The sequence below is a fragment of the Micromys minutus genome (assembly GCF_963924665.1).
Source record: "Micromys minutus genome assembly, chromosome: 1".
Taxonomy (NCBI): domain Eukaryota; kingdom Metazoa; phylum Chordata; class Mammalia; order Rodentia; family Muridae; genus Micromys; species Micromys minutus.
The window spans coordinates 255,921,465-255,931,696 of record NC_137969.1 but is presented as its reverse complement, the minus strand read 5'-3'; the positions used below and the strand labels follow the sequence as shown (position 1 = coordinate 255,931,696).

The window sequence follows — 10,232 nt, the reverse complement described above, 5'->3', positions numbered from 1 at the left end:
TCTAGGCAAGTGTTATGTAAGTGTATATATATACATACATATATATATATAAATACATAAATTATATAACATTTCTTACAAAACTGGATATTGCACATGAGTCTTTTTCATAATTCACTACAGTCTACATATTTTAAACTAATTACTTTAATTTATTATTTGTTTCACGTTTCTTGATCCTTGTAATTTTTCCTAAAATTATCAACAATATATGTAGCAGGACACTAGGCATTTTGGGTTCTTTTTTTTTTTTCCATTTCTCTTTTTTCTGCCCTTCAAATCCCATAACACTGTATAGAATAGAAAAAAGGATAGAGTTGACACAGCAATATTATGTTTGTACTACTTCCTGCTAATTAGGCATGTGGAATTTTTTGACTCAGATTTATCCTTTAACTGAAAGAGATTTAATTGTTTCTTCTTTGCCCACTAGTTCTTATTAAACACAAAACAACTGCAACTAAACACCATCCCCCACCAAAAATAAATAGCATTGACCAATTCTACCTCTCAGGGTTCTAGCATGTATATACCCTATGAAAAGTTCCCAGAATTCCAAATGTTACACACATGCACAAACCATCGGTAGTTAAAAAAGGCATGCCTCTGCTGGACAACAAGTTAAATCTTAGCAGCATGGGACAGGCTGAAAATGTTTGATCTCCTACACTCGGGATTAAAACAAAAACTAGTCTTATAACAATTTTGTGGTTTTGAAAAGAAACAAATTCTCACTAAAACTGTATTATAAAATACATAAAGCATAGAGTGGTGTATTTGTTGTCAAAAACAAAATAAATAAGAGATTCGATTATACTACAAATTCACATTAAATAATACTCACTTATTAATTCTTTACCCATTCTTAGTTTTATTTACTAAACTGTTCTATGTACTCATAATACTAATGATTTTAATTCACAGCTCAGAATAAGTGGGAAATATAAACAAGGCCTCTCTATTCATGAAAACCACAACTATTCTGACCTTGCAGCTCTGACAGAGGATGGAAGACGTGGATTCCCAGGTTTTTCCATTCAGTATAGCAGGACACAGTCCACTCAGCGTAATGTTGGAAATGAAGTGAAATTTCTCTCACAATTTTTCTAACTTTTAATTCAAATATCTTTTTGATGTTCTTACCTGAATACTGTACACATCAATATTCCCACTGGAATCCCATCTCTTATCCATTGTTCACTTCCTCTCAAATTCAGGACCTCTTTATCTGCATTTTCCATTATTTTAATTATTTCACTTTTATATCCTGATACCTGCTCCCTTGGTTACTATCCTACCAACTAGGCTCATGATGTTTCCGCAAGATTAAGTGGAACATGCTACACAGAGCCCAGAAAAGGGAACAAAACCCATAGAAAAAATATAGCTTTAGTGAAAGCCCCTGCTCAGGTTAATTGAGTTCTTAGTTATTTGGAGGTAGTCCTAGGTATAAGGTCAAAATTTATAAATAAATAAATGTGATCGTTATCATTATTCCGGAACTGGGGCAGGTAGAGAGAGGCCCTGGGTCACAGAAGAATAACCCTGCTGCAGGAGGAATGGGGCCAGCAGGTGGCGCTCACTTCACTCACAGGTAGAAACTTGAAGAGCAGATTATAGACACAATCAGCAGGGGGTCTTTAACATTCCATCAGAATTTCCTCCTCAATGAACCACATGTGATAAAATTTACCAGTGTATCCCTCTAGAAGCCATTCCCTAATGAGTTGTAATATTTTTTCCTGACAGATCCAATCCAACTAAGAGTAGAGATCACTATCATATACCCTTTAATTTAAATTATTTTCCTGGGACTTTCACAGGGATAAAAGGTCACAATCTACAGCAACACTTGAATACCAAAAACTCACTTGTTCTCATAGTGGAATACACTCTTCAATCACAGAGAAGCAAAATTGATTTGGTTAAGGAGAAATGGGCAAATATTTCAACAAACTTAATCTTAAAATTTAACTTACAACTCCTACAGAAGTAATATATTCTCAGATAGAATATGGGAAGGTGAATTTTTAACATGGTCTGAGATTCACGATAAAGACACTTCTCCAAACTCTTGTGTTCATACATATGGCACATTTACTTAGTTTTTGGTTATTAAATAGTGATTTGACTCCTAAGGATGTTAACTCAAATATACCCCATGAAAAGATGTTCACATGTAGATATATAGATATAGATGATATAGAAAGTGACAGGAAGAAGTTCATAATATAGATATTTGTGTGTGTGTGTGTGTGTGAGAGAGAGAGAGAGAGAGAGAGAGAGAGAGAGAGAGAGAGAGAGAGAAATAGAGAGAGAGAGAGAGAGAGAGAGAGAGAGAGAGAGAGAGAGAGAGAGAGAGAGACAGAGAAAGAGAGAGAGAGACTTTCTAGGTTATTTCATTATTAGAAAATATGTTATAATATTAATTATTCCATTAATCAGTATTAACGTTAAATTCAATCACTGTACAATGCAAAGTTACTGGGTTATAATATTAAAGCTTGTGAGATATATATATATCATGAACCCCTTATTTATCAGGAAGTCAGACAAAATTGTCTCAACTGAAGAAATGTGAACCAGCACTGATCTTACAGCTATGGAAGAGAACATGAAACCTCGATTCTCATGTCTGCCGATTCATGGATCAGCACTGGACACAGACCATTTAACATGCATTTATCAATCAGCTTGACCTTGCATTTGGCTCTTTAAAAATTAATGCCTTCAGGATATTCCATGAGTTAATGGAAATTTTGATGTGTGTGGCAGGTTCCTAACCAGAATTCTATGTGTCTGCATGTGTTCACAATGAGGTCTAGCTTGTGAAGTGTGCACATGTATAAGTGATTTCTCTGTGATCCAGGAGATTGTTATGAACCTTCTCATCCACATCAAGCAGCTTTGACTGGCATTGGATCAAGGAGATCAAAGGAGGGTTTTCAGTCATGAATGAAAACTGCAGGGGATTAACAAAAATAGTTTTTACAAGAAAACTTAAAACTACACATATGTTTAGAATTTTTATTAGAAACATATTTTGTAGTGGGTATATCCTCTGTGATATCAACATATCTTTCTCTTGTCCTTAATATTCCCATTTGGTCAATTTTTCAAGTAGAAAGTTTGTTGTCCCTTTGTTGAGTGTTTGGACGCACAGTTGTTTCTAACTGGACAATATCTAATGCTGACACCTGTGTGACTCATCGATATCTGTGTTTCTGTTAATATCTTAATTGACTTAAGAACATTGAGTTCCATATTTATTACAGAATAACACATTCTGCTGAGCTGTATGTGTAGCATATTTAGTTTATTAATCTTTTGTTGACTGACATGTTTGGTTCAGTGATTTAGCTGTTAAAGGATGCTGAATAAACTTTGCACATATTTCTGAGGCAGGTTCACCTGCTGTCATTTGTGTTATATTTAATGTGACACATTCTGGAAAGGCCACTATTCTCATGTATATGAAAGAAGTTTGCAAACTCTTATAAATGAGGATTTTTTTTTCATTTCCAGTAACCATTATCCTCATACCTACTACACTCAATGTTGACACCAAGACAAGTAAATGTCTCAGGTTATTATTCCATTTTTAAAATTGAAAAATTATGCTTTGATATGATATCTTAATGGCCTGCACATGTCTCAGAGAAAGTTTCTCAGATAGAATTAGGATTTGGATGTCAGCATCCTGTTGACTGACCAGGTGTACTATACTTCCTTCTTCTCCAGCTGGGATGTCCTTATGTAAGAAAGACCCTGGCTCATGAATATGCAAACCATGGGAGTCTATGATGATAAATGCAGAGATATCCACACCAAACAACAACATATGAGCACTGTTTTCTGTACATTCACTGAATCACACGGTCCCTACCATGAAATACAGCTGGACCATCTCCTTCCTGATGGCAGTAGCTACAGGTAAGGGACTCCCATGTCCCAAATTTAAGAGACCTTAGACTCAGGTGACAGTGCCAATCATTTCACATTTCTCTCTACAGGCGTGCGTTCAGATGTACAGCTGCAGCAGTCTGGACCTGAGCTGGTGAAGCCAGGGTCCTCAGTCAAGTTGTCCTGCAAGGGTTCTGGCTTCAACATTGCTGACACCTTTATACATTGGGTGAAGCAGAGGACTGGACAGGGCCTGGAGTGGATTGGAAGGATTGATCCTGCAGATGGTGAAACAAATTATGCTCAAAAGTTCCAAGGCAAGGCTGCACTGACTGCAGATAAATCCTCCAACACAGCCTACATGCAACTCAGCAGACTCTCCTCTGAGGACTCTGCAGTCTATTACTGTGCAAGACACAGTGTTGCAACCACATCGTGAGTGTGTCAGAAACCACAGAGGAAAAGAAAGCTGCCCTGGGACTGAGATGGCTGGCAATATTATCCTATAAACCTACCCAGAATTAGTCATTTTGAGTGTCCATGTGTCTGCCTCCTTCTCATAGTCCTTCACGGTATTTGGCAACTTTTCTAAATGATGTCTCCAAATAAAATGATGCTGATTTGGGAGACCCCTAGAGCACACTCTATGTAGACAAGTTCTTTATCAGTTAGAATCTTCATTGTCATGCTATTTTTATTTAAAAAAACAGAATATATTGCTGCAATACATTAATATATGCATGTTTTCCAAATATAAGAAGTTTTTAATTGTTGCTAAATTAGACACAAACTATACTATGAATATTGCAAGTAAATTCAAATTAACAACATTTGGGCACATATCAACAGCTTTCATTGCCCAGTTATATAGGATGAAAATTTACTACACTGAGGATGATTAGCCAATTTTAATTTCTTTATTTTCATATATGGCCTTTTTTCTTCCTCATAGAAACATGTAGAAAGACAAAGAATATTGTCATAACTGATTCTTATGTTCCAAATTTTTACATGACTTAATCAAATAATCAATAATATGAGAAGTATTAGAAACTACAGATTTTACAATTAAAATTCTTATTTTCAGTAATGGAGAAAAGAGAAAAGGTAGAAACTTCTTCAGTATTTTTATGTTCCTAAGCAACATTTTGTAGATGATCAAAAAATTCCTAAAGGGCTGTGTAGCTTTTGTCTGATACTGTGAAAGAAGCCTATGGGAACATTAATATCAGGAACTTTATTTCAAACTATTTATAAAACTTTGATAATAATCACATGGGAGGAGAAAAATTTTTTGCACTCTGTTTAGATGTTTTCCTAGATAATTAGCTGGTGCTTTTGGTTGTGAGAGTCAGTGAGCAGATATTCATCTATTTGTCACTGAAGCCACAGAGTAAACTTTTGGGTTTGAGAACTGATTTATAATGGTTTGCTAGTTAAAGAAATTTATCCATTATACTTGTCATAATGTCTATTATTCATGTAGTGAGATGACTTTCAATCCCATTCTATATAACACTTTTGTAAGATCACCATTTAAAACAAAAGAGAGCTTAATGGGTGGTGTTATGTCACACTTCAGTAATGACTGAAAATTTTGCTGCCTGAAAAGTGAGTATAAAGTATTTTAATGAACCTGGGTTGATAATACATTAACATTGGTCTGGAAATCATGCAGAATAGATGCAAGAGAGGCAATAGAGAAACAGATTTCTGGTATTTCCTTTTCTTTTATTGAGACCATATATAACTCAACTTGATTCCAAAGTACTAAATGATTTAGTAAAACTGGTCTCATAAACCAGAACCATCAATCATTAATGTTCAAACAAAATTCAGAAAGAATTCCATGCTCCAGACAACGTGAATATTTCTTGATAACTGTCAAGAGTTGATGAGTTTATCTTATTTGTACTTAATCCAATTCATTTATGTAACATTTCCTTTTTCTTCTTTTCAGGTACCAGAACCACTTGTAAGGTAGAATTCTATTGGAAAAGCAATTTAGAGTCAAGATGAGAAATCACTTTAGGTCAATAACCAAGGGCAAGCTCAGATCTGAATTCTCTATTCTGAATTCTCTATTCTTTATTTTATTTTAAATATTTTTTGTTATATCAGTCTGATCTATGAGTTTGAAAGTCTCTCTCTCTCTCTCTCTCTCTCTCTCTCTCTCTCTCTCTCTCTCTCTCTCTTTCTCTCTCTCTCTCTCTATCTATCTATCTATCTATCTATCTATCTCTCTCTTTCTCTCTCTCTCTCCTCCCACCTGCTTCTGTATGTGCAATCCCATTTACAAAGAACTTTAATCTGTATCCATTAAAGAGCACAGAAAATGTTCCTTGGGAAAAATGGGATGCTTTATAGATATCTTAGGCACAGTTTTATAAGGGAGATTCCATGTTGCTCACTTCAACTGATCCAAGTAATAGGAAATAATTCAAATATTATTGTTTATGAAAAATACCTCTACAACGTTTCAACAATCTTTAATATTCATTTCATGAGATTTTTGAAACCTATATTTTGTTTTTTCAACAAATGATTACAATAAATCAACTACATAAGCATCAGTCGAATCAGGAGGTTGGGGGAGTACATAACTTCAGATTTGAGATGTGCATTTTTAGCAAAAAAAAATAGTTGATCATTTTGGAATCTCTGACAAAATAGAGCTAGGATTTTAAAATTGTATTAGTATTTGTTTTTTTTTTTTTTTGAACAACTTTGTTGTTCATAAAATATGAACTCAGATATTGTGTTTGTCTGGAGTACTTTTAAACTGCAAACTCTTCTAGCCTAAAAGCAGGAGGCCATAAAATAAGTGTGCTTGCTTATAGGAAGACACTATTTAGGTTGATTTTAATATTCATTTTACTGTATATTTTATGTGTTTTCATTTCAAATGTTATACTGTTTCTCCCCTCTCTCATGCTTTTCTCCCCCAGCTTCTATGAGGATGCTCTCACTCCCACTCATCCTCTCCTAAGTCAACACCCTGGCATCCCCTACACTGGGGAAATGAGCCTTCACAGGACCAAGGGCTTCCTCTCTTATTTTTGCCAAATATATTTATACTCTGCTCCATATGCTGCTAGAGCCATGAGTCCATCCATGTGCTCTCATTGTTTGGAAGTTTAGTCCCTGAAAGCTCTTTGGTGTTTGGATGTTTAATATTGCAGTCCTTCCTATGGAATTGCAAACCCTTCAGCTATTTAATCTTTCCTTTAACTACTTGAGTAGGGTTGTTTCTTGGGGTGTTTAGAACTTTCTGAGGTTAGTATCCCATTATCAGTGAGTGCATATTATGTCTGTTCTTTAGTGACTGAGTTATCTCACTCAGGATGATATTCTCTAGATGCATCCATTTTCTTAAATATTTTGTTAAGCCATTGTTTCTGATAGCTGAGTAGTACTCCATTGTGTAAATGTACCACAATTTTTGTATCTGTTCATCTACTGAAGGACATCTGGGTTCATTTCAGCTTCTGGTTATTATAAATAGAGCTGCCATGAACATTGTGGTGCATGAGTCTTTGTTGTATGTTGGAGCGTCTCTGCGGTAAATGCCCAGAAATGGAATAACTGGGTCTTCAGGTAGTACTATCTCCATTTTTCTGAGGAACCACCAGACTTATTTCCAGAGTGGTTGTATCAATTTACAACCCCATCAACAATGGAGAAGTGCTACTCTTTCTCCACATCCTCAACAGCATCTATTGTCATCTGTGTTTTGGATCTTGGCCAATCTGACTGCTGTGAGGTGGAATCTCAGGGTTGTTTTGATTTGCATTTTCCTGATGGCTAAGGATGTTGAGCACTTCCTTAGATGTTTCTCAGCCAATCAATATTCCCCGATTGAGAACTTTTTGTTTAAGTCTGTACTCCATTTTTAAAATGGTTGGTGGGTTGTCTGGTGTCTCTCTTTTTGAGTTCTTTGTATACCTTGGATATTAGGCCTCTATACAATGTTGGATTGGTAAATACCTTTTCCCAATCTGTTGGCTGCTGTTTTGTTTTCTTGAAAGTGTGTTTAGCCATACAGAAATTTTGAAATCTCATTAAGTCCCATTTGTCAAACTTTGACATTACAGCTCGAACTATTGGTGATCTGTTCAGGATATTTTCTCCTGTGCCTATGAGTTCTAAGTTTGTTTTTTTCCTAATTTCTCTTCTAAAAGTTTCAGTGTATCTGGTTTAATGTGGAGATCTTTGATCCACTTGCACTTGAGCTTCGTACAAAGAGATAAGAAAGGGTTTATTTTCATTCTTCTGCATGCTGAGTGCAGGTTGGACCAACACCATTTGTTGAATAGGCTGTTCTTTTTCCTTTGAAGGTTTACAGCTCCTTTGTCAAAAATCAGGTGACCATATATGTGAGAACTCATTTCAGAATATTCTATTCTATTCCATTGTTCCATGTGCCTATTTCTGTACCAGTACCATGCAGTTTTCAGCACAATTGCCTTGTAATATAGCTTGTGGTCAGGGATAGGGATTTCTGAAGATGTTTTCTTGTTGTTGAGGTTGGATTTCACTATTCTAGGTCTTTTGTTATTCCAGATGAAATTGCACATTGATCGTTCCAACTCAAGGAACAACTGGGTTGGAATTTTGATGGGGATTGCATTGAATCTGTAGATTGCTTTTGGTAAAATGGCCATTTTTAAAATGTTGATCCTTCCAATCCATGAGCATGGGACATCTTTCCATTTTCTGAGATCTTCCTTGATTTCCTTCTTCAGAGGTTTGAGGTTCTTGTCATATAGTTCCTTCACATGCTTAGTTAGAGTCACACCAAGGTTTTTCATAGTTTTTGTGACTATTGTGGAGAATATATTTTCCGTAATTTCTTTCTCTACATGATAATCCTTTGAATACAGGAAGTCTACTGATTTGTTTGAGTTAATTTTATATCCAGCCACTTTGCTGATCTTGTTTATCAGCTGTAGGAGTTCTCTGGTGGAATTTGTAGGCTCACTTATGTACACTATCATGTCATCTGCAAATAGTGATGTTTTAACTTCTTCCTTTCTAATTTCTATCTCTTTGATTTCCCTTTGCTGTCTAATTACTCGGGCCAGGACTTCCAGTATTATGTTGAATAGGTAGGGGGAGAATGGGCAGCCTTGTCTAGTCCCGATTTTATTGGGATTGCTTCAAGTTTCCCATCGTTAAGTTTGATATTGGCTGTTGGTTTGCTGTAGATTGCTTTTATTAAGTTTAGGAATGGTCTTTTATTCCTGTTCTTTCCAAGACTTTTAACATGAAGAGCTGTTGAATTGTGTCAAATGCTTACTCAGCATCTATTGAGAAGACCATCTGATATTTTTCTTTGACTTTGTTTATATTATGTATTAAGTTGGTGGATTTCCATATGTTAAACCATCCCTGAATCCCAGGGATGAAGCCTATTTGATCATGGTGAATGATTGTTTTAATGTGTTCTTGCATTCTGTTTGCAAGGATCTTGTTGAGTATTTTTGCATCAATGTTTATAGGTGAGATTGGTCTGAGGTTCTCTTTCCTTGTAGGGTCTTTGTTTGGTCTAGGAACGAGGGTTATTTTAGCCTCAGAAATGAGGTATGTAGTGTTCCATCTGAATCTATTTTGTAGAATAGTTTGAAGAGTGCTGGTATTATTTCATCAATAAATGTCTATTAAAATTCTGCACTGAACCCATCTGGTCCTTGGCTTTTTTTCTCTGGGAGGCTTTAGATGACAGCCTTTATTTTTTAGGTGTTATGGGACTATTTAGATGGTTTACCTGGTCCTGATTTAACTTTAGTATCTTGTATCTGTCTAGGAATTCATCCATTTTCTCCAGGTTTTCCAGCTTTGTTGAGTATAGGCTTTTGTTTTTGGATCTAATGATTTCTTGAATTTCCTCAGTATCAGTTGTTATTTCTCCACTTTCCTTTCCGATTTTGTTAATTTGGATACTCTCTCTTTGCCCTCTAGTTTGTCTGGCTAAGGGTTTATCAATCTTGTTAATTTTCTCAAAGAACCAACTCTTGGTTTTGTTGATTTTTTTCAATGGTTCTTTTTATTTCTATTTGGTCCATTTCTGACCTATGTTTGATTATTTCTTGTTGTCTATTCCTCTTGGGTGTATCTGCTTCCTTTTGTTCTAGAGCTTTCAGATGTGCTGTAAAGTTGCTGATGTATGCTCTCTCCAGTTTCTTTTTGGAAGCACTCAGATCTATGAGTTTTCTTGTCAGTACTGTTTTCATTGGTTGCCATAAGATTAGGTATATTGTGTTTTCGTTTTCATTGAATTCTATAAAATCCTTAATTTCTTTCTTTATTTCTTCTTTGACCCTGCTATC

The 10,232-nt window shown here is 35.5% G+C and overlaps 1 gene segment (V, D, J or C); it reads left to right on the top strand.

Annotated features, from left to right (window-relative positions):
• Window positions 1-3,887: 3,887 nt before the first annotated feature.
• On the top strand, window positions 3,888-5,882 carry LOC308418262 (Ig heavy chain V region 102-like). The segment is given in 3 exons: window positions 3,888-3,933; window positions 4,014-4,338; window positions 5,864-5,882.
• The last annotated feature ends 4,350 nt before the right edge of the window (window positions 5,883-10,232 follow it).